Genomic DNA, 26,183 nt, shown 5'->3' on the forward strand with positions numbered 1-26,183 from the left:
TGTAAGACTATTCTCTGGACTCTTGTGGTATATGTTATGTTATGTACCAAAGAAATTGAACTATTTCATTGGATTTGGTGCTTATCTTGTTGAATGTAGTTTTTATTTTCTTTAATTGTCATTGTGTCCATGTGAAATATTTATCTAGATAACTAATGAATCTTTCCTTACTCTCATGTGCCTCTCCTAGGAGAGTAATATTAATTTCCTTCTAGATACTCACTTTTGTTTCCCCTCTCATGAAGGCCTCCTTTTACACATTAAAATTAGTGTTTCACAATGTCAACTTACTTGTTTGTTCAAATTTTATATGTATAGTCTCCTATGTTATCCATTGATACCAAGGAAAAACTTATAGCTATGGTCGTTGGGGTGATACTCTGGATGGGGCTCCTAATCCAAACGATGTGAGGTCTAATTGGGACTTCACATTGAGGAGACCCCATGTATATTAGTGGTATCCAACACCATGAACATGAGTTTAGTGTCTAACAATGACCAAAGGCTCGACCAGAACGTGCTCAGGAACCTATTATCTTGATCTGCTATAATGGTCTGTGGAATCCCAAAATGTACCCACGCTCATTCGAAGAAGAGTTTGGGAATGTCTTCTACTATGATACTCTTCTCGCAAGAATTCAATATATCCATCTTAGAAAATATATCAACAACCACCAATACATAGTCATTACCATGCTTGGTAGAAGAAAGACCAGACATATAATCTATGGAGATGGATTCCCAAGGCTAACTAGGACTAGGAAGAGTGTACATGCCTTACTTCTTAACGGTTGGCTTGGTGATGGCACAAGAAGTGTAAGATATAAGATATTTTCCAACATCATGTTGGAATTTTGACCATTATAAACACTTGTGTAGTACTACCATGGCTTTTTTCAAACCAAAGTGTCCTATGACCCAATTGTAGTGTGCCTCCCAAAACATCTTGGGTTTCTTTCTTGAAGGAACACAAAGGTGCCCCATGTAGCATAACAATGAGTTCTGGAGGTGGAAATACGGTAATTGCTTGTTATCCATCATCATCCGATATGTGGTGGAAAATTTTGGATAATTTATGTATAGCTACAACCAGCTAGAAGTATCGTACCCACAAGAGTCGAGAACATTAATCAATGCCACAACCATGTTAGATGTGGAGCTTGGTTATCTTCTTAATTTAGAGGTATTGTTTTAGCTGCGTTTGGATACCAATCCTTGATGGGGGGGTGTGGGGGGCTTTTCCCCCCACTATTGCTACCTGGGGGGGCCAGGTGGGGCAACTGCATGTTTGGAGCCCCCAAGGTAGGGGTTCAGGGGAAGTGCCCTCGAAGCTAAAATTAGATGAAAATTTTCCTTGTAAAATATTGTAATTTCATAGTCAATCTAGGTCATTCATTAGGCGGATGATCTGACAGTAGAAGTTATGTTAATTTAGGGTTTTTTCCCTAGAAGGAAACCCTCAGTTTATATGAGGGAATTGTATTGTGGTTTTGTATTATTATTTTGGGTGAGAAAGAGAGAGGAGACTGTATGGGAGAAAATAGGAAATTACAGTGAATCTACTGTAGGTTGTATCTCTTCATTTTTATAGATAATACAAAAGGAAGGACTGGTTGTTTCTCTATGGACATAGCCCAAATTGGGTGAACCACGTATATTTGTGTCTCTCTTGTTTTATGCGTTTCTGTATTTGTGTTCCACAATATTTTATGTATTTCATTGCTCTGCTAATTAATTTCTAACAACTGGTATCAATGTAGGTTTTAACCCCGTATAGAAATTACCTACATACAAATTCCAAAACACAGAAAATAAACAATGCAAGAGCATAACACATAAAACACATATACACAAAGATTTTCCCCTGGATCCCAAAACTGGGACTACCAGCTTGATTTTTTCATTATGTTCCTTTCAATGTTACAATACATATTTATACATGCCGAAGCATCCAATACCATGGACCGAAAACCATCGTGTCCAAAACCATGGACCGAAAACCATCGCATCCAAAACCATGTGCAAAAATCATGCACAAAACCATAGGTGGGTCCGCCCAACCTAACATAGGGTCCAAAACCAAAATTTTCCGGGGCGCTGCCCTAGACCCCATAGAGTGGGGTTACCTGCACCCCTCAAACCCCCTGTGACCCCCTCGCTACGTAATCGGTGCAACGAAGGGGGGGCTCCGCCCCCCCTCTAACCCCCCGGTTAACTACATGGGCTAGTCATGGAAAGAATATAACACAACCCAACATTTTCCCACTTGTTGTTTTCTTTCCACAGGGGGCCACAAGAGAGCTTAGTCATTTATCTAGCCCTGCAACGCCCATTGTTTCTCTACACCAAGAGAACTTCTCAGAGCTCACAGATTTTGTCAATGCATCTGCAGTATTCTTCAAAGTGTCCACCTTTGCTAGCAACACCTTTTTGTCTTCTATCATATCCCTCACAAAGTGATAATGAACATCAATGTGCTTTGTCTTTGAATGATATGCAGGGTTCTTTGCCAAGAAAATTGCACTTTGGCTATCACAGTCTATCCTTATAGCTCCCTGTACTAACCCCATACTTGAACACAATCTCTACAACCAAACTACTTCCTTGCTTGCATGAGTGGCTACCATGTATTCTGCCTCTGTAGTTGATAGTGCCACTACAGATTGTTTCTTACTCATCCAACTGACTGCACCTCCAAATAGGTTAAACACATACCCACTTGTAGATCTTCTTTGATCCAGATCTCCATCCCAGTCCGCATCAACAAAGCCATGGATACCCAAAACTTTGTCCAATCCTAGTCTACCTTGGTAACACAAACCATAATCACTAGTGCCATGCAAATACCTGAAAACCCGCTTCACTATTGTCCAATGCTCCTTCCTTGGTTTTGACATAAACCTGCTCAATACTCCCACTACATGTGCAATGTTTGGTCTAGTACAGACCATCGCATACATCAGGCTACCGACTGCACTTGCATATGGAATATAGGACATATCCTCTTTCTCTTCTTGTGTCTTGGGACATTGTTCAGCAGATAACTTTACACCTATAGGAATAGGAACCTTCACCGATTTACTATCCTACATATTAAACCTCTGCAATATTGTCTCGACATACTTCCTCTGGTTTAACTAGAGCTTCCTGTTTACCCGATCTCTTTTAATTTCCATGCCCGAAATATAGTTTGCAGCACCAAGATCTTTCATGTCAAATTCGGAGGACAATTGAGTCTTCAAATCTTGGATAATTTCTTTGTCATTTCCAACCAGCAACATATCATCCACATACAAGACCAGATAAATAACATGGTCACCAATTAATTTAAAATAGACATAGTGATCTGCTTTGCTTCTGGTGAAGCCATGTCCCCGTATAAATGTATCAAATTTCAGATACCACATCCTTGGTGATTTTTTTAACCCATATAGAGACTTCTTTAACTTGCATACTAGTTCCTTCTTACCCTTCACCACAAAGCCTTCAGGTTGCTTCATGTAGATCTCCTCTTCCAAATCCCCATGAAGAAATGTTGTCTTCACATCCATCTGTTCTACCTCAAAATCAAAATTAGTAGCAATAGATAAAAGTAATCTAATAGAAGCTACCTTGGCAACAGGAGAAAAAATATCACCAAAATCAATTCTCGGCACCTGGGAATAACCTTTTGCTACCAACCGAGCTTTGTATTTCTCCACCTTTCCTTCTGCATTTGTCTTCTTTTTGTACATCCATTTGCTGCCAATGGGTTTCCTTCCAGTCGGCGACTCCACCAAATCCCAAGCCTCATTTTTATGCAAAGATGCCATTTCATCAACCATGGCCTCTTTCCAGAGTTTTCCATCCTCTGAATCTACTGCTTCCTTCACAATTCTGGGATTATCATCAGTAATAGAAAGCAAAATTTGAATAGAAAGCAGATGGACTATACCTTTCTGGTTGCCTTCTTTCTTGAACTAATCTTCTCACACCCGGAGTTTGTGGCTCTTCATCTTCTGATTCCTACTCTGTTGTAGAGTCTGATTCTTCCTCCTTTAGCTCAAACTCTATCCTCTCAGGTTCCTTTGGTTGGACTTCATGTTTAATAACATCTTTCACCTCTCTGAACACCACATCTCAGTTGTACACAACCTTCCTTGTTACTGGGTTCCAAAGCTTATAACCCTTTAAACCATCCTTATACCCAATAAAGATGCACTTTTCAAATTTACTATCCAACTTGGTTCGTTTCTCCTTTGGAACATGTACATATGCATCACATCCAAATACCCTCAAATGTGAAAGAGAGGGTTTCTTACCAGTCCATACCTCTTGTGGAGTCTTATCCTCCAACGCTGATGAAGGTGATCTATTGACTAGGTAACATGTTGTCTCCACCGCTTCTACCTAGAATTCCTGTCCTAACCCGGCACCACTGAGCATGCTTCTTTCCCTTTCCATCAACATCTTGTTCATTCTTTCTACAACTCCATTTTTCTGAGGTGTATATGGAGTAGTCTTCTGCCATGCTATACCACACTTCATACAGAATTTTTCAAATTCTTTACTGCAAAACTCTCCACCATTATCTGTCCTCAGCACCTTTATCTTCTTCTTTGTCTGGTTTTCCACCAGAGCCTTAAATTCTTTAAACCTGTCAAAGATTTCATATTTATTCTTAAGGAAATATATCCATGTGTTCCTTGAGAACTCATCTATAAATGATACATATTACACAGACTTACCCAGTGATGGAACCTTCACAGGTCCAAACACATCACTGTGCACAAGCTCTAATATCTATTTCACCCTCTTACCACCAGAGGGGAAGCTCACCCAATTCTGCTTCCCATATACACAATTTTCACAGAAATCAAAATCCAGAGAACTATTACTCATACCTTCTACCATACCTTTACCATGAAGTATTTGAAGGCCCTTCTCTCCAATATGTCCAAGCCTTTGATGCCACAGCATGGTCTTCTCTACAGAGACCACTAGATTTTCTGCTCCACTTTCAAGAACCATAGAACTGTTGCACCCATAAACAACCATGCTACCTTGCAGCTTGTAAAAAGTTCCAATCTGAACTCCCCGCATCAATACCAGTGTTCCCCCAACTATCTTGCAGGTATCCTCCTCGAACATTGTTTTCACACCTGCATCATCCAACTTGTTTACAGAAATCAGATTTCTGGCCAATGCAAGAATATGGAGAACACCTAGAAGTGTTCTAACCCTTCCACCTTGCAACTTCAACTTTACTTTTCTGCAACCAACTATTCTAGTCTTCCTATCATCCCCTAAGAAGACATCACCACCATCATATTTCTCATACTCGTAGAACCACTCTCTATGGGAAGTGAAGTGAAAGGATGCACCTAAGTCAATCAACCATGCCTCATGATCTACATGTGTACTTGAAGAAGCCAAGTACACATCCCCACCTTCATCTGAGGTGGTTTTCGCCACTGCAAAAGGAGCATCATTAGATCCCTTTCCTTTATCAGGAGCTTTAGATTTACAGTTCCTTTTGTAGTGACCTTCCTTTCCGCATTTCCAACACATCACCTTTACAGGTTTTCCTGGAGATTTAGATCTCCCTCTAGATTTAGATCTCCCACTCGATGACTTATTTTTGTTTATGTTCTGGGACCGTCCTCGTACAGACAAGGAATCACCATTCTGGCTCTCCATAGTTTTCCTTCTCATCTCCTCCGTTAGCAAGGATGAGACTATTTCATCAAACTGCAAGGCAGTTGCATTGCTACCTATTGCAATAACCAGACTATCCCATGAATCTGGTAGAGAACACAACAAACTAATGCACTTATCTTCATTTGAAATTTTGATATCAACAAATGATAACTAACTTACCACAGTATTAAACGCATTCATATGCTCTGTCACCGAGTCTCCATCTTTCATCCTCAGGTTATACAGGTTTTTCTGTAAGAACAGTTTATTCACCAGAGACTTAGATTGGTACAAAGTCCCTAACTTGTCCCACAAAGCCTTCGTTGTAGCTTCCCCTGATACATTCAGCAATACTGAATCTGAGACACACAATCGTATTGTGCTCTTTGCCTTCTGATCCAACTTCTTCCATTCTTCATCAGACACTCTCGTTGGTTTAGTACCCAAATCTATCGCGATCCACTGATCTTTATCCACCAACAGATCCTCCATCTTGAGTTTCCACAACTCAAAATTTTGACCATTAAATTTCTTGATCTCTATCTTTCCACTGCTTGCCATCTTCTTTCACCACCAGAATCGATCCTGTAGATCTCTTACTGAACAGGGTCTACCGCAGGCCCGAGCGAAACCCCTCAGCAACAAAGGCGTCCCCTTGAAGCCAAAACAACTCTGATACCAAATGTAGGTTTTAACCCCATACAGAAATTACCTGCATACAAATTCTAAAACACAGAAAATAAACAATGCAAGAGCATAACACATAAAACACATATACACAAAGATTTTCCCCTGGATCCCAAAACCGAGACTACCAGCTTCATTTTTTCATTATGTTCCATTCAATGTTACAATACATATTTATACATGTCGAAGCATCCAATACCATGGACTGAAAACAATCGCGTCCAAAACCATGGGCCGAAAACCATCGTGTCCAAAACCATGTGTGAAAATCATGCACAAAACCATAGGTGGGTCCGCCCAACCTAACATAGGGTCCAAAACCAAAATTTTCTAGGGCGCTACCCCAGACCCCATAGAGTGGGGTTACCTGCACCCCTCAAACCCTTGTGAACCCCCCGCTACGCAATCGACGTAACGAAGGGGGGGCTCCACTCCCCCTCTAACCCCCCGGTTAACTACGTGGAAAGAATATAACACAACCCAACAATCAAAGCCAAGTTTATTTGGCTGATAAACTCACAGGAGAGAATGGTTCCTCGTTCGAGTGGGAGCAATGGCAAAAGATGGTAGGTTTAGGGTTGAGAAATTTAATGGCCAAAATGACTAGCTATGGAAGATGCATATGGAAGATTATTTGTATCAAAAATATCTGTACCTACCATTGAGCGGAAAATTAAAGAAGTAAACGAGTTTGGCGGACATAGAATGGGAGATTCTCATTAGAAAGGGACTAGGAACAATATAATTTTGTCTGGCAGCATCGGTGGCATTCAACATTTCAAAGGAAATGACAACAAAAGGTTTAATGACAAAATTTTCCAAACTATATGAAAATTCATTGGTCTCAAATAAGGTATTTCTTATGAACCATCTATTTAATATGAAGATGTTAGAACATGGATCTGTTATTGATCATTTAAATGAGTTTAATACGATTACAACTTAGTTAAGTTCTGTAGGGGTAAATTTTGATGATGAATTTAGGGATCTGTCTCTGGATCTATTACTTTAAAGTTTGATGATGTTGTTGGTGCCATCTTTAGTAAGGAAATGTGACGGAAATCTCTGGTGAGACATTAGGTAATTATTTGACTGCAGAGACTAGGAGAATAAAAATGGAAAGAGGAAGGAGCCTAGGAAATTACAGTAAGTCAAGAAAAGGAAGATCCAAATCTAGATCAGGGATAGTGTGCTGGAAATGTGGGAAGAAAGAACACCTAAAGAAAGACTTCAAATATCGGAAAGGAAAAGAAGGAGATGGACAACAAGAGAAAAATCGTGAAGCGAATGTGATAGGTGATGTGTTGCAAGATCCTTTAATTCTTTCATTAGATAATATTATTGATGCTTGGGTAGTAGATTCATGGGCCTCATTCCATTCCACACCTGTAGGAAACATTTTCATGATTATGTTCAAGGATATTTTGGACATATTCGTTTGGGTGATGATAAACCCTGTAAAATAGTTGGAATGGGTAAGGTTTTTATAAAGCAACAAAATGGAAACCAATGGTCATTGAAGGAGGTAAGCATGTTCTAGATCTGAAGAAAAATATTATTTCAGTTGGGCAGTTGGGAGGTGAAGGCTATGTAACTACTTTTATAGACAAAACCTAGAAGGTCACTAAAGGAGCCTTAGTAATAGAAAAAGGAGAAAATGTTTGTGCATTGTATTTATGCAATATTATTTCTAATTCTGTTAATGATTTAACCTCCATAGGAGCAGATAAAACATTCTAGCATCATAGGCTCGGGAACATGAGTGAGAAAGGGATGCAGATTCTTCACTTAAGAAATTTGTTGCTAGGTTTGAAGCATGTTGATTTGGATTTATGTGAAAATTGTGTTTATGGAAAACAAAAGAGAATCAGATTTATCAGAGTTGGGAAGGAAAATAAGAGAGAAAAATTAGAGCTTGTGCATAAAAATGTATGGGGACCTACTCATGTATCATCTCTCGGTGGCTCTCACTATTATGTTACTTTTATTGATGATGCAACTAGGAAAACCTAAATTTATTTTATTCGAAATAAATATGATGTATTTGATACTTTCAAGAAATGGAAAGATTTGGTTGAGAATGAGACAAGAAATAAGTTGAAGTGTCTCAGATTAGATAATGGAGGTGAATATTGTAGCAAAAAATTTGATAACTATTGTTCAAAGCATGGAATTCGTAGCGAGAAGACATTTCTAAGAACACTACAGGAAAATGGTGTGTCAAAAATGATGAATAAGACAAACATGGAGTGTGCAAGGTGCATGAGATTACATGTAGGATTTCCCTTACAATTTTGGGTAGATGTTGTAGATATTGTTGTTTATCTAATAAACATAGGACCTTCAATTTCCTTGGATGGTTGTATTCCAGAGGAGGCATGGATAGGTAAAAACGTAAACTACTCATTTTTTAAAGACCTTTGGTTGTGAATCATTTGTCCACATCAGTAAACAAAATAGAACAAAGCTTGAGGAAAAATCAAAGAAATGTATATTTATTGGATATGGTGTAAATGATTTTGGTTATCGCTTATATGATTATGAAAATCGCAAAATCATTAGGAGCAGAGATGTCATATTCAATGAAAAGGTCTTGTATAAGGATCAAATGCAAGAAAAGAAACAAGAAAAGGAAACAAAGAATACACAATGTTTGATGAGATCACGGAAAAAGTAATGTTTCCTTAAAATCAGAATGATTAGTAGCCACAAAAAAAAAAACCACAACAGCAACAACCACCTCAAACACCTAAAACTGGTGTTAGAATATCTACCAGGATAAGTAGACCCCCTGAAAAGTACTCTCCTTCATTATATTATGTATTGTTGACTGATTATGGTGAACTGAAAAGATATGAAGAAGAAATGCAGGTAGAAACTAGGAAGAAGTGGGAGGAATCCATGGAAGAAGAAACAAACTCCTTGATGCAGAACCAGACTTGGGACTTAGTCAAGTTGTGTGGTGGTAAAACAACATTGCAGAATAAATGGGTTTATAGCTTGAAGGGAGAAGATGGAGGTAAAAATAGGTATAAGGCTAGACTTGTGGTGAATGGATTTTCACAAAAGAAAGGTATAGACTTTGGTGGAATTTTTTCTCCTGTTGTTAAAATGACTTCAATTAGAACTATTTTAAGTCTAGTCGTAGTAGAAGATTTGCATCTTGAGAAGTTAGATGTAAATACAATATTTCTCTATGGGGATTTCGAGGAATAAATATATATGCAACAACCCCAAGGGTATGAGATCAAAGGGAAGGGGAAATTAGTGTGCAATTTGAAGAAGAGCTTGTATGGATTAAAACAGGATCCAAGGCAGTGTTATCTAAACTTGGACTGGTTTATGTCTGAACAAGATTATACTAGATGTCATTATGATCACTGTGTTTATCTTAAGAAACAAAATGATGGAAGCTATATTATATTGATATTGTATGTAGATGAAATGATCTTTTGCAAGGTCTAACATGTAGGAAATAAATGTGCTCAAAGGAAAATTGGAAAATTCATTTGAAATGAAGGATTTGGGTGTTGTAAAACAAATCCTTGGTATGAGAATAACTAGAGACGGCAAAAATGTTAAGTTTAGGTATGTTCTATGCTAGAGCAATTTATTTGAATTTTCACAGTTAGCAATCACATCAGCATTACGATAAATTGCAGATAGAACATAAATATAAAACGCAGAAGACAAGCCAAGACAAGAGGACACAAGATGTGGCGCGAGCCAGGGACAAACCCCACAATGTGTGGGGAAACCCTTTGATCAAATCTTCTTTTATCTTCAAAGTTCAGCAGAGAAAGAGAGAGAGACCATTTACAATAGAAGTCAATACTTTGACTTATCTAGATCTAGCATAGATCATTTCGTATAATGATGAGATCAGTTGAAGACATTTTGCTTCAACTGATTCTCAAGGTGACTCCTTCACCTATCATCGTGCTGCACCTTACTGTGTAGTTCCATCATGCGCATCATGCATCATCACATTCTTCATGATCTCATATATCACACAGCCCATACATCATGCTGCTACCCATGACTGCGTTATATATGCGCCCAGATCACACATAATGCTGTTGCCCATGACGGTGTTATATATGTGCCCAGATCACACGGTGTTATATATGTGCCTAGATTACACATAATGATAATGTCCTTATCTCTATGCCAACGAAGTTTATATACATAGAAAATATCATTGTTGTTCATTATATTAGGGCTGCGTATGATTCATAATGAACAGTGTATTTGTATCCTTATGAACAGCGTATATAATCCATGATGACTGTGTTCCATAATATATATGACTTATATATATTATTCATCATAAACATGACTGCGTTCATAATGAATATGACCCGCATATCACTGTGTTCCATTCATTATCAATATAACTGCGTCCTGTGATATCTCTGTTATGATAGCTCTGTAGTACATAGTGTTGAGGCTGTTACAGGACCATCCGAGGGCATCATCTACAGGTGTGCCAAGAGATATATTTAGACTGTGTCCTCAACACATTTTCTGGAACCTTACGTATACCCAAGTTACGCTTTGACTACGGCTACAGAGCGGATACCCGAGTTTGGTTTTCCCTAATCATACCTTACGCTTTAACTGCAGGCATAATGCGGATCCATATGACTGCGGCTTCATTGTTAGCCTTATGAGACTGCGGTTGTTCCTTTTATGAAAGCAGAATATCAGTCTTCCTGAACAACATGAATATGATTCTCATGCCCAACGTATGAATTTCCAATACGGAATTATTACAACGTTAGGTTAATGCCATGACTACGTGCGTTTTTATGGTTGCTTCAGCGATCCCTTGACTACATCATTTTCTTCTGTGGTTTCATGCCTGGATGGTGGCTTCATGCCTTGACTTAATTCGTAGATCATTGTATCTAATACATTTTCATGGCTTGCATATAGGGTGTCTCTATTTACTGCGGATAGGGTATCTCCATTTTCTTGCGCATTCATGTCCCAATGTATTTATGACCTGTGTATAAATGTCATAACACAACTGTGAGTAAGGTATTTTCATGATAGCGTGTAGATGTCTTTTCGTAAACATCGTATTTGCATTATACATATAGCCACATATATATCCCTTGAATGCTGTGCGTATATATATAGATTTCCATGCTGTGCCATTTCAGCGTATATATATATCTTCATGAATTAGGGTATTACATTGACTGTGGCTGCAGCTAAGGCATTCTTCATTAGTGTATCTCCTTTACCAAAAACCCAAGACGTGGAGAGGAGATCACATGAAGAATGTGAGTGTTAATGACTCCAAATCCTCTCTTGTTTATACTAAAGGCGGATGATTAAATAGACATGACGATTGGGCTTCTAGAGCCTACATAAGAGTTGGTCGGCTTGATAATAATTACATAAACAAAATAAATTCATATCTCCATAAATACTTATCGGAATCGGATGATCTTTGGATCAATCCTACACCTCTCGACGAGAGAGATCCAATAAAAATATCAGATGCCATAAATAAGCCGACCCACATGGAGTTTGGCCCTAGTTGCCAATTTAACACTCGCTCTCAACTAGGGATAACTCCATCCATTGATCCATAAGTCCGACTGTACTATCTCTGCCATCAGTGCCTTGCACTGTTCTGCCCAACTCTGCTCAGCTCTGCTGGCTCTGCTCTACTCTGCTCAGCTCTACTGGCTTTGCTTAGCTCTGCTGGCTCTGCTAGCTCTACTCAGCTCAGCTCTGTTGGCTCTGCTAGCTCTGCTCTGCTTTGCTCTGCTCTGCTCTGCTCTACTCTGCTCTGCCGGCTCTGCTAGCTCTGCTCTGCTGAACTATGAAGAAGAAGAATTGATCGAGAATGTATCATACCATTCTCCACTGACCCGAAGTCAGTCTCAGAGTGCATACCACTGGTCCTAGACCAGTCTCAACCGACCCAAAGTCAACGTCATAGTAGGTACCACTCCTACTACTAGTCCCAGACCAGTATCGCAGTCTCAGAGAGTGTACCACTGGTCCCAGACCAGTCTCAGCGGACCCGAAGTCAGCGTCATAGTATGTACCACTCTCACTGGTCCTAGACCAGTACTGCACTGACACGAAGTCAGTCTTGGAGTATGTACCACTGGTCCCAGACCAGTCTCAGCCGACCCGAAGTCAGCGTCATAGTATGTACAACTCCTACCACTGGTCCCAGACCAGTATCGCAGGCTCAGAGAGTGTACTATTGGTCCCAGACTAGTCTCAACCGACCCGAAGTCAGCGTCATAGTATGTACGACTCTCACTAGTCCCAGACCAGTCCTGCACTGACACGAAGTCAGTCTCGGAGTATGTACCATTGGTCCCAAACTAGTCTCAGCTGACCCGAAGTCAGCGTCATAGTATGTACAACTCCTACCACTGGTCCCAGACCAGTATCATTGATCCCAGATCAATGGAGGACATCCTAGCGTAGGGAGTATGGTAGATACAACGATGCATCCATCGGTACTACTATGGTCCCTAACTTCATTTCCCTGCTCATTGATCAGATGAGAGGTACTTCCCATGAGTCCCAGACTGCATGGGTAGGATGCCTCGACAGGAGAACTTAATCAATCCTGTCCTCAAAGGAGAACACATCAATCCTATTACAATCGCCATGGAGAACACATCAATCCAGGCCGCCGTGGAGAACACATCAATCCAGGCCTCACAGGAGAACACATCAATCCTGCTACACAGGAGAGAAAATCATGATGTTCCACAAGAGAGCAAATCATCTTGTCCCACAAGAGAGTGAATCATCTTGTTCCAGTGCGCACCACCAGGGGAGGGTGAGTCACCCTGTGGTCATATGTTGCTCAAGTAGAACTGCAAGCCCCCCAGAGCTCCCAGAGCTCAATGTATGCAACATGCAGGACCCTTTTACAAAGGTCTCTTGATGACTCCAAGTCATTCAGGAAAATCACAAATTTGATCTTTCCTCGGGGCTCTGTCTTGTACATCATCTCAGTGCGATGGAGTCTCCTTGATCATCGACTTACCATATCCCAGATAAGGCATTATTTGATGTCTATCTGCTGGAGCAATTGTCAAATACGGGAGTCCTCAATAATTGAATCCCACCTCTGGTTGTCACAGAGAATCACAGTGGTATTCATCATGTGTACAAACAGCTCACTGAAGAGCGTCAACAACCAAACTGCCTCACAAAAGGCCATACTATTAGCAATGTATTTTGCCTTGTTGGTGCTCAGAGTCACCAATTTCTGCTTCCTGCTCATCCAGGATATCGAGGTAGATTCCAAAGAGAAACAGCACTGAGAAATGCTCTAGTGATCCTCCATACTGCCTGCTCACTCATCATTCGAATAATCATGTGGTTTCATATTCTCGGTAGTGTATCTCAATTCATGAGAGATTGTGCCCTGAAGATATCTCAGAAGATTCTTGGCACCAATCCAGTGAGGCTCAACCAAATATGAGCTCGCCATGCTAACTGCAACACAGATTTCCGGACGGAGGTTCTCCAAGAACATCAACACGAATGAGTTTATGAAACTTAGAGGCATTTCCCAAATCAAGTCCGACATTACTACCATATAACTTCTGAAAATTAAGATCCTTGAGGTAGTCACAGGCTTGCAGCTTATCTTTCCACATTCAGAATCCAACTCCCTCTATCTCCTATAAATGAGAGGGTCTGCACCTGTCAGACATAGGTGCCGATACAAGAGGTTTATCATCCACAACCTTCGAGTAATGGTTTGGATCGGTTTCACTCCTAGTGAATCTCATCTGCATTAGACAGCTATCAATCCTCTCATACTATGCTCGAGGTGTTTTTCTTCAAGCCATAGAGGGATTTCTTCCACCTGTATACATGAGATTCCCTGATCATTATTCTCAAACTCCTCGGGTTGTTCCAAGCCTGTGGACCTGTTGCATGAGGGGAATGGTCCCCTTATAATATTTTCCTTTGGTACATTTCAGACATGTACCTTCATGCTCCTTTTTGAATTCAGGCATCCTAGTCACCATCTGACTCACAGACCTCTGGTGCTGAGTCAAAGGACATGGTCCCCAGTGGACTTCCTACAACTTGATACAACCCTGAACTCAAAAACATCTTTGAAAGATCTATTTTCAAACACGTACCTTTCCATCGATAAGTGCCATCCTGTAACCTTTGACTTCCATTTCCGAGATGGACATCAGGTTCTTCTTGCGATCAGGTACATAAAAGAGATTCTACGGTTCCTTGCTTTCGTGGAAGAGTCGACCATTTCCTTGATGACCTGCATTACCAGTCATTCCTTTGATCATTGAAGATGTCCCAGGAATGATTGTTATCTTCATCAAGAGATGTGTCTCTGCCATTCGGACACTCCTTCGCATAACGGCTGAACTTATTTCAATAAGGCATCCGCCTTTCCTTCTACCCTTAGATCCGAACTTCCCAATGAAGTGATCTTTAGATGGGTCATCAGAAACTTCCACTACGCCATTCTGATAGCATTCTCTGCTTCGACTTCACCCTAGGTGAATTATGAGGAACGCATTGATCCTTCTGTCTTGTCCCAACTGCCTTTGGTGATTGCTCTTTCACTCTTGCTTGGGCATTGTCTTCACCTCAGCTCTAATACCATGTTAAGTTTAGGTATGTTCTATGCTAGAGCAATTTATTTGAATTTTCACAGTTAGTGATCACATCAGCATTATGATAAACTGCAGATAGAACATAAATATAAAACGCAGAAGACAAGCCAATACAAGAGGACACAAGATGTGGCGCGAGCCAGGGACAAACCCCACAATGTGTGGGGAAACCCTTTGATCAAATCTTCTTTTATCTTCAAAGTTCAGTAGAGAAAGAGAGAGAGAGAGAGTACATTTACAACAAAAGTCAATACTTTGACTTATCTAGATCTAGCATAGATCATTTCGTATAATGATGAGATCAGTTGAAGACATTTTGCTTCAACTGATTCTCAAGGTGACTCCTTCACCTATCATCGTGCTGCATCTCGTCCATTTGCTGCACCTTACTGTGTAGTTCCATCATGCGCATCATGCATCATCATGTTCTTCATGATCTCATATATCACACAGCCCATACATCATGCTGCTACCCATGACTGCGTTATATATGCGCCCAGATCACACATAATGCTGCTGCCCATGACGGTGTTATATATGTGCCCAGATCACACATAATGCTGCTGCCCATGACGGTGTTATATATGTGCCCAGATTACACATAATGATAATGTCCTTATCTCTATGCCAACGAAGTTTATATACATAGAAAATATCATTGTTGTTCATTATATTAGGGCTGCATATGATTCATAATGAACAGTGTATTTGTATCCTTATGAACAGCGTATATAATCCATGGTGACTGTGTTCCATAATATATATGACTTATATATATTATTCATCATAAACATGACTGCGTTCATAATGAATATGACCCGCATATCACTGCATTCCATTCATTATCAATATAACTGCGTCCTGTGATATCTCTGTTATGATAGCTCTATAGTACATAGTGTTGAGGCTGTTGCAGGACCATCCGAGGGCATCATTTATAGGTGTGCCAAGAGATATATTTAGACTGTGTCCTCAACACATTTTCTGGAACCTTACGTATACCCAAGTTATGCTTTGACTATGGCTACAGAGTGGATACCCGAGTTTGTTTTTCCCTAATCATACCTTATGCTTTAACTGCAGGCATAATGCGGATCCATATGACTGCGGCTTCATTGTTAGCCTTATGAGACTGTGGTTGTTCCTTTTATGAAAGCGGAATATCAGTCTTCTTAAACAGCGTGAATATGATTCTCATGCCCAACGTATGCATTTCCAATACGGCGTTATTACAGCGTTAGGATAATGCCATGATTACATGCGTTTTTATGGTTGCTTTAGTAATCCCTTGACTACAGCATTTTCTGATGTGGTTTCATGCCTGGACGGTGGCTTCATGCCTTGACTTAATTCGTAGATCACTGTATCTAATACGTTTCCATGGCCTGCGTATAGGGTGTCTCTATTTACTGCGGATAGGGTATCTCCATTTTCCTGCGCATTCATGTCCCAACGTATTTATGACCTGTGTATAAATGTCATAACATAACTGTGAGTAAGGTATTTTCATGACAGCGTGTAGATGTCTTTTCGTAAACATCGTATCTGTGTTATACATATAGCCGCATATATATCCCTTGAATGTTGTGCGTATATATATAGATTTCCATGCTGTGCCATTTCAGCGTATATATATATATCTTCATGAATTAGGGTATTACGTTGACTGTGACTGCAGCTAAGGCATTCTTCATTAGTGTATCTCCTTCACCAAAAACCCAAGACGTGGAGAGGAGATCACATGAAGAATGTGAGTGTTAATGACTCCAAATCCTCTCTTATTTATACTAAAGGTGGATGATTGAATAGACATGACGATTGGGCTTCTAGAGCCTACATAAGAGCTGGTCGGCTTGATAATAATTACATAAACAAAATAAATTCATATCTCCATAAATACTTATCGGAATCGGATGATCTTTGGATCAATCCTACACCTCGCGACGAGAGGGATCCAATAAAAATATCAACTGCCATAAATAAGCCGACCCACATGGAGTTTGGCCCTTGTTGCCAATTTAACAAAAAATCACAAATTAACATTGTCTCAGAGCGAGTGCATAGAAAATATGTTGGAAATATTTAATATGTAGAATAGAAAACCAGTCAGTACACCTTTGTCTATCCATTTCAAACTAAGTAAGGAGATGTGTCCCAAGACTCAGGAAGAGATGTATTATATGTGTAAAGTTCATATGCATCAGCAGTTGGAAGATTAATGTATGCAATGGTCTACACAAGGTCTGATATTGCACATGCAGTGGGAGTTGTATGCAAGTATATGAACAATCCAGGAAAAGAGCATTGGATGGTAGTGAAGTGGTTTCTTAGGTATTTGAGAGGTTCCACAAATCAAGCATTATGTTTTGGAGGTTCAAATATTGCTCTATAGGGATATGTTGATGTAGATCTGGTAGGTGATAGAGATAACATGAGGAGCTCCATAATGTATGTGTTTACTGTAGGTGAAACAAATGTTAGTTGGGTTTCAATGTTGAAAAACATTGTTTCACTTTCAACAATGGAAGAAGAGTATGTTGTTGCTACAGAGGCTAGTAAAGAAATGATTTGGTTAAAAAGGTTTGTGGATGAGTTTGGCAAGAAGCAGGAGATGGGAAGGATATACAGTGATAGCTAGAGTGCCATTAATCTTGCAAAGAACTCATAATTTCATTATAAGACTAAACATATACAACTCAAGTACCATTTCATATGGTCAGTGTTGGAAGATGGAAAATTGAAGCTGGAAAAGATAGACACTAGCCAGCATCCTGTTGACATGTTAACAAAAGTTGTAACCAGGGAGAAATTGAGATCTTGCTCAGTTTCTCTTTTGGAGCACCGACCCAACGCTCGATTAGGGTCGGTCCAAAATCAGCCCATTGTTGGTCAGTAAAACTGACAGCTGGTGTTCCATTAGTGTCTTGTGTCTGGTGTCCGCCGCCCTGCTGGTTTTAGCTATAATGAAGGAGTATGGTTTTGTTGGTCAGGAGTCAGTTTTCTTTGTCAGGAGTTTTTGCCCATTTGTATATATGATGCCCAATCTTTAGGAGGCACTGTCAGATTTGGCTGTGCTGAAATCTACATCTCTAGAAAAGATAAAAGGTTGTTGGAGGGCTGAGGGATGTTTGGTTGGAAGGTGGGGTGATGGGGCCCCATCAAGGCTTTCTAAATATTGAGACCTTCCACCTTCTAAATATGATGAAGGTCTTCCCCCCACCCAGTAGTCTTGATATGAAATCTCTAAATATTAGACTTCTGATTTCTTCCTCTCCCGGTGGTCGAGCGATGGCGGCCTTATTAGTCGAGCATTCGTACCTCTCCCATAGGTCGAGAGTTCGACAGGATCACCCTCACCCTGCCGGCCCTCACCATCGGAATAGTGAGTGACTCCGTCCCTTGATGCTTATTGGGTGGGTGATGGTGGTCGAGCCATGCTTACGCATCCTCTCCTTATCAGTCGAGCCTGCTTGCGCATCCTTTCCCGGTGGTCAAGCCTGCTTACGCATCCTTTATTTCTTGCTTTCCTTTTCTTCCATCTCTTCTATCCTACCTCTTCCCCTTCAAAGACCCCTTGACTCCTTTGCCCATTAGTCACCCTTCATACCTTCACTCCTCTTCTTTAGTCCAAAGCACTAGGCCTTGTCTCCCTCACCTTAGTTAGCATATCCTACTTACCTTCGTAGTACCCAAGTCCACCCTTGACTTCGTTGCTTACTTTCTTATCCCTTTCCACACTTTGACCTTTTCACCTCATTTGCTAGACTTCTCTTGCTTAGCTTTCGTACCAAGGTGCGAAGCCGCTTGTCCCTCCGGGGGCAAGGAAATATAGATGCCAGCTTTCAAGCCTAGTCTCACCATTCAATGCAGGGGGGAACATCAATTCAATGCTGCAGTCATCAGCAGGAAATCACTTGCAAATTCTATCATCAGTGGGACTCGCGGGACTCATTCAACCATTCAATTCACTCACATGTTCAACCGCGCTAGTAGGTAGGGAGGTTATCCCCGCTAGTAGGTGGGGATCAAGGTTATCCCCGTCAAGAAAATGTCATACTGATACTATGGATCTACATACTTATACTTAGGATCTCTAAATCACCTGTGAGAAAGTCCCCTCATCCCTGCTAATATCTTTCAGTCATTCCGCTAATGGAATCAGGATGCGTAAGCATGCTCGACTGTTAAGGAGAGGATGCGTAAGCATGACTCGACCAATAGGAGAGGTGCACATTTGACTCATTCCCTCCTAATTGATAGCCCGGTGAAATGGTGGTAGTTATATATGAGCATATGGACTTGAATCCAATTCATTTGCTGCCGTAATGACATATATAATGAGAGTGATTTCCTAGCTAGAGAGAGAGAAGAATGAAGCGATAACTCGATCTATGCTTGGGCGTGTCAAGTAGCCGTAAAATGCATGCAAATGGCCTTTTAAACTATTTATTAGGTCTACCATTAGAATTGGTCTTCAAGAATGATGATGATGATGATAAACATCAAAATCCAAAGTGGAAGCATTGTCTAGCAAGTGAGGCAATGATGGAGTTGATATAATCAGTCTCGAAGTGGGATATTGTTGGATGTGGAGCTTGATTATCTTCCTAATTTAGAGGTCTCGTTTCAACCACGTTGGATCCTAATCGCAGATGGGGGGGTAGGATTCCCCCCACTATTTATTCCTTGGGGGGGCAGGGGGGTGTGGGAGGGGGGGGGATTCCCCCCACTATTTCTTCCTGGGGGGGCCTAGGTGGGGGCAGTTGTATGTTTGGATCCCCCCCCCCCCCCTTACGAGGATTCAGGGACAACACCCTGAAAACTAAAAATAAATAAAAAATTACCTTGTAAAATATTGTAATTTCATAGTCAATCTAGGTTTTTAACCATATGATCTAACGATAGAAGTTATGTTAATATAGGGATTTTTTCCCTAGAAGGAAACCCTTGGTTTATATAGGGGAATTATATTACAGTTGTGTATTATTATTCTCAGCGAGAAAGAGAAAGGAGATTGTGTGAGAGTGAAGAGGAAATTACAACGCATTTGTTGTAGGTTGTATCTCTTCATTTTGTTGGATAATAAAAAAATAAGGATTGGTTGTTTCTCTATGGACGTAGCCCAAATTGGGGTTACCATGTATATATTTGTCTCTCTTATTTTATGCCTTTTTGTATTTGTGTTTGCACAATATTTTATGTATTTCATTGCTCTGTTAATTAATTTCTAACAAACTGGGGGTTGACTGAGGCAATCTGCAACATTATTATTGTTTCCCTTCTTGCATTTAATGTTCAAATGATTTTTTTGCAGATATGTGGACCTTTTATAATAGTGATTATTCTACAAATTCACTTGTGTCGGCATAAAATGAAGAGGTCGGTGATCTGTGTAGATGATAATCTCCTTCCCCAGAATGTAATGTTTCCCTTATTAGCAAGCCTACATGATGGAGTACATATCCTTATCATAGGTGTGGTATTATCGAATAGTATCATAGAGTCTCTCACTATGATAGCCCACCAGATGCCCTTGTTGAGTGAGAACTGCTCCAATAGCATAATCAGAGGCATCTGCCTCAATTTCAAATGGTTGTTGTGGGTCTGGAAATGTGAGCACTGATGCGGAGAAAAAGTGATGTTTCATCTCAACAAATGTCTTATGTCGTGCCTTAGACCAAAAAAAAAAAAAATCGCTCTGCCTTTAGTAACTTGACTCATAGGCCAAGTGATATGAGAGAATCCCTACACGAACCTTCAATAGAAACTAGAAAGGCCCCAAAAGCTTCGAATCTCTATGAGAGTTGTTGGGCCTGGCCAATCATGAATGGCTTGGATCTTAGCTAGATCCACATGCACGCCTTGCTCATCAATTATGTAGCCTAGATATTGAACCTAGTTCATGCCAAAGGAACATTTCTCCAAGTTGGCACATAGTTTGTGATGCCTTAGTGTTTGAAGGACCTGTCGAATATGTTGCAAGTTCTCTACCCAACTCTTTTTGAATACGAGGATTTTGTCTAGATATATAACCATGAAAGAGTTGGTGAAATGTCACAAAATGTCCTCCTTCAATATCATAAAAGTTGCAGGGGCATTTCTTAACCCAAAGGACATGAAGAAGCACTCAAAGAGGCCCTCCTTGGATTTGAAGGTGGTCTTCCATACATCTGTGGGTTATATTGGAACTTGGTTATAGCCATAATTCATATCAATATTGTTGAAGTACTTGACCCCATTGAGCTAGTCTAGGAGGCCATCAATCCATGGGATGATGTATTTTTTACTTACTGTGATCTTATTCAATGCCCAATAATCAATGCAGAGTCTCCAAGTCCCATCCTTCTCTTATACAAGTACAATTGGGCTCCCACAAGGTAAGGAACTTGGTCGAATGTGTCATTTTTGTAGTAACTCCTGGATCTGTCATTTGATTTCCTCATTTTCTAGAAGAGAGTAGTGGTATATTGGCCCATTGGGTAGAGATTCTCCAGGATTCAGGTCGATCGAATGCTTGACCTGATAGTGCAAGGGTGCCCATGTGGATGAGGAGAAGATTTCCCTATACTCCTCCATGGCCTTATCAACTTTCTTCTACTACAAAGAGGAACCCTTTATGGGGGCCATCGATGTGGCCATGATTTTCCCCTTACTTTGAGAGTGAATCATAAAGGAAAAAAAATTCCTAGTATGGGAGACATTCTTACTACATTACTTAGCAGAGATCAAAGAAATGGAAACAGGTAGAGCTACCTCCGGTATCTTGTATAGTTTTATTTCCAAGAAATAATAACAGTGTGAGGTTTAGATTCATATAGAACATGATGCTTCCAAAAGTATGGTTGGCCTAATAAAACATCATAGAGTTAAAGAGGAGAAACATCATATAGTACCTCTCTCGTGAAGGGCTTGATGTTGTAGGGAAGGAGACATTGATGGTGTTATCACTGAAAATTATGTTGCCAAAAAAATTTTAGCCTACCTTAAGGACAAGGTGTTTTTGCAGCGCATGAATCCTCTTTTAACAGTTTCGCAGCGCAGCATGCTTCAAGTGATTTCGTAGCGCGCTACGAAATTGGGGATTTGCTCAGGTTTTCAGTAGAAGGTTCATATACTAAATTTAGATGATGAGCAGAGTGATGCAAAGGCCCAAAAGGGAATGCAGTGGCAATGTATAAAGTTGGTGTATTCTACTAATTTGGTTTGAAGGGGGTTCCCCGTGACCATGCGAAAGCATTATCATGGTTTCTTAAAGCGGTTGAGAAAGGAGAATATATTGCTAATGTACATGTGCTGAGTGTTAATCAACCATTAGAATCGGCTCTGGACACAGCACGGCATGTGGCAAGTAGTATATTCACCTCGACTACTCCTGTACCTTACACCCAAATGACAAGCCAGCGTGAAGCTTTTGTAATTGGCAAACTGACTCTTCACTGCGGTCTGAACCTGGGTTGGGATTGAATATTCCGAGGAGAACATGACATGCAAACTGGTACCTACAGGTTGCCATTGACAAGGTGAAGGCGCAGGACGATATCGGGCAGCAGTTGTTGGCAGTCTTCCAGATTCTTATCAACAGTTCCAATGTCAACTCTCTGCAAAGCTAGCAAAGGGGCATCCGGAGCTGAGTGAACTCCTGTTGAGAAGCAGCTCCTTTTCCAGACCTGCTGACTTACGAAACTATGGCCGCCAGCAACGAGCGAGCCCATTGAATTCAGGACTTTGGATTTCAATTGAACTTACCATAACAGTTAGTCAGATAGTGGCTTCCATTATTGTTTTATCACTCTCAAGAAATGAGAATCCTCGGGCCCCATTATTTGTTTGGGTCATGGGTTATGCTACAGGGTGTCTTGCCACACTTCCTCTTTTGTATTGGCGATACACACACCGATATATTCATGTGCCGGAGCAAGATCCTGTATCTTCATCCATTGCTTCCCATTCTAGTCCTCCTCCTCCTCAAACTACCTCTTATACTACAATGTCAGTTCCTCAAGATTCACGAGAGGAAGAAGGTCCAAGTACATCTCAGGCTTCAACGAGCCGTCAGCATATGGCAGGAAGGAATCCCAGGTTTAATGTATATGTAGAACGGTTCAAATTGGCTTTAGACTGCTTCTTTGCTGTTTGGTTTGTTGCTGGGAACGTGTGGATATTTGGTGGTCACTCATCCTCAAGTGATGCTCCAAATCTTTACAGGTTGTATAGGTTATGCCATGCCATTCATTTTGTGTGCGACAGTATGTTGCTGCCTACCCTGTATAATACATATTCTTGGATTTCGAGAGGACCAGAGTCAGACAAGAGGAGCTTCACCTGAAGTGATTAATACTTTGCCAACTTACAAGTTCAAAGCAAAAAGAACAACCGAAAGTAATGGAAATAAAGACGACAGTGAAGTTGACTCAGAAAGCGCAGGTGAGGGTGGCTTTATAGCAGCTGGAACTGATAAAGAGAGACTTATTTCAGGCGAAGATGCGATTTGTTCCATTTGCTTGGGCAAATACCAGGACAATGATGAGCTAAGGGAGTTATCATGCACACACTGCTTCCATGTAGAATGTGTTGATAAATGGTTGAAAATAAATGCATCTTGTCCTCTTTGCAAACATGAAATTGGGGAATCCAGTGAAGTAGCACCAGAATCTTCTGCACAAGCAGGACAGCGAAGAGATGGACAATTGGTGTGATGAGCCAGTATGAGTCAGGCATGAGTTGGTGCTGCACTGCATAGATGAACCATAGTGAGGAAAGGAGCAACATAACCCTCAATATTGTTGTTTCCTAGTTGTAGACAATGCATCTTTTGCCATAAAAGAGAGCAACCTGATGGTGCATGATCGTTACAGCTAGGGAAGACTTTAAAAGTTTGTAAAACTAAGCATAGCTCTTAAACACTGAAGTTAAAAGACATGATTGGAATGTGCAAGTGGTTCAGTATCCAAATATTGAAGGTTGCAGAATATGGAGCTACTGTGAAAACGAGTAACTTTATCTATATTTTCACAAGATCATACAATGGGAAATGTTGAGATAACAACTGCATCGGTGAACCAGAATAGTTACAAAAGTTCTTGCAACTAAAGGGATGAATAATTGCATGGTGTGAATTAAGAATGACCATGTAGAGCTGCTATACAGATTTCTCCAAGGTTTTATATTTGAGGAGTGCGTGCTATTGATGTTGTGCAAAAATTTCAGAAATTAAGTTTTGCGGCATTTAGCAAGGTTGTTTGAGCCATTTAAATAGCAAGTTTTTGTTTTTCTTGGGTCACAAGTACTTTCAGGAAAGCAGATAGCTCTAGTTATAATGCTGTAGTGACAAACACATCTAGTTGGGGCAGAGTGAAGACCAGAAGTGTGAACGTAAGGTCAATATGAATAATTTAGTGCTTCGTTCAGGTGTCAAGATTATCACATATCCTCTTAATAATGCTGTGGACAAGACAGGACATGAAAATGGAAAAGCGTTAGCATGTTGAGATATTTTGCTATGTTTTGAGCCAGAATGATGGCACTAAATGGAGGCAGCCATTGAAGCTCCAAGGATTCTGAATCTCTCAAACAGTGAACACTTTAGTGAACCTTATGGGGAGGATTTTGTCTTCATTACTAATAATTGGCATACATCTCTTCTTCCTTGTTAATTGAAGACAGTCAAATTTATTGATGAAGACTGTGTTTTTTTTAAATCACACAGCAGTTTCGTAGCGCGCTACGAAACTGCTGTAGGTGATGTTTTCGATGCAGAATAAACAGCTTGACCAGGAATGTTAGTAGAGAGACACCTGTACATCAATACAGCCTACAGCTCATCTGGAGACATGGTATTTGGTGGAGACATGGTATTTGGTAGCAGCGTTCAATACTTTGAGTTATTAAAGATTTGGGAACATGCTGCTACATTTTCGGAGGATGGTAGGAGACAGGGACCGTGAAAATAGGGTGTTCATGTTTACTAATTAATGAGCCATCTACACAGCTAGCACCCGAAGGCCAGCTCGTTCAGTGAATGTTCCTCAACATATCTCAGCCACAACATAAATTGTACAGCTGTCAAGGATCCAAGAAGAATCATGCATACGAGGAGATAGAGTTGGACTTTCAATGTAATTAGGACTCTATGTATTTACAACACAATACCTTATGTATTTAATAAGTTTGTTTAGAAATAGATAAGGTTAATAAATGGTAGATCATCGAGCTCTCCCCTCATGCTTGTTGAGGAGACTCAAGATAGTTTTAGTTTTGGTTTTCTTATATATAGTAAAAACTCCGATGTAATAAGGGTTGGAGATTTATATAAAAACAGAGTTTTCATATTGGCTTATGTAAAAGACTTTGACAGTAATAGAAAGAATACTTTTTCTTCCCAAGATTCATCTTGTGTCTCAAATGCTCAGAGTATATGTGGTTTGGTTTTTATTCATCTTGTTTTACAGTTCACTAAACATGCAATCACTCTGAATTCACCTAGTGCTCAGACTTCCTGTGTATGTTTTTTGAATTGAGGTTCTTCTTGGTAAATGTTTTGAGCATTTAGACATTATATGCCTTGGTTTCCATGATTGAGTAGCTACTTGTTTACTGCAGAAGTGTATGACTCCATGAGCCCAATGGGAGAAGCCTAATTTTGTTGTTCCAACCAGCTTAAATTTCATCTACAGTTTGAAGAGTTAGCCATCTTTTTGTCATTAATGTATATCAAAAATCTGTGAGAGAGCCCTCTCTGACTAAGGAGGCTAAGCCTTAGTCTAAAGCCTGGTTTGAAATAGTTACATGAGATCTTACTAAGTAGCAGCCCTTAGTACACGATTTTGTGATAACATTTTGGTGCGTCTGCCGGGAGCCTAATGATTACTCATTCCCGAAGTTTTAAGATTGAATTTCTGAAGGTAGCAGGCGTTCAAAGCGGTTTTCAAGGCTGCAAACCTACCTTGGCGACTCCATTGTTGAAGAATTCAAAGTTCATACATTCATGGTGATTCCACTGGAGTTATGAAGGACCCAGAAGCTGCCATTCTTAGTTCAAGGTATGCATGCATAGATTTCTCAAGAATTCATGGTTTCCCAAATCATTTTCCCAAGGATGCATATTTTCTAAGGAATGGTCCCAAATTTAATGGAGAAGATTTGAGTTTAACCTTGAAGCATATAACAGAA

The 26,183-nt window shown here is 40.2% G+C and overlaps 1 pseudogene; it reads left to right on the forward strand.

The window, feature by feature from the left end:
- The first annotated feature begins 995 nt into the window (after positions 1–995).
- On the forward strand, positions 996–23,773 carry LOC149193636 (E3 ubiquitin-protein ligase At1g63170-like; annotated as a pseudogene).
- Positions 23,774–26,183: the final 2,410 nt, after the last annotated feature.

This window comes from Pinus tabuliformis, chromosome 2_2 (genome assembly GCF_031772625.1).
Source record: "Pinus tabuliformis cultivar Carrire ecotype Pingquan chromosome 2_2, CPIR1, whole genome shotgun sequence".
Classification (NCBI taxonomy): domain Eukaryota; kingdom Viridiplantae; phylum Streptophyta; class Pinopsida; order Pinales; family Pinaceae; genus Pinus; species Pinus tabuliformis.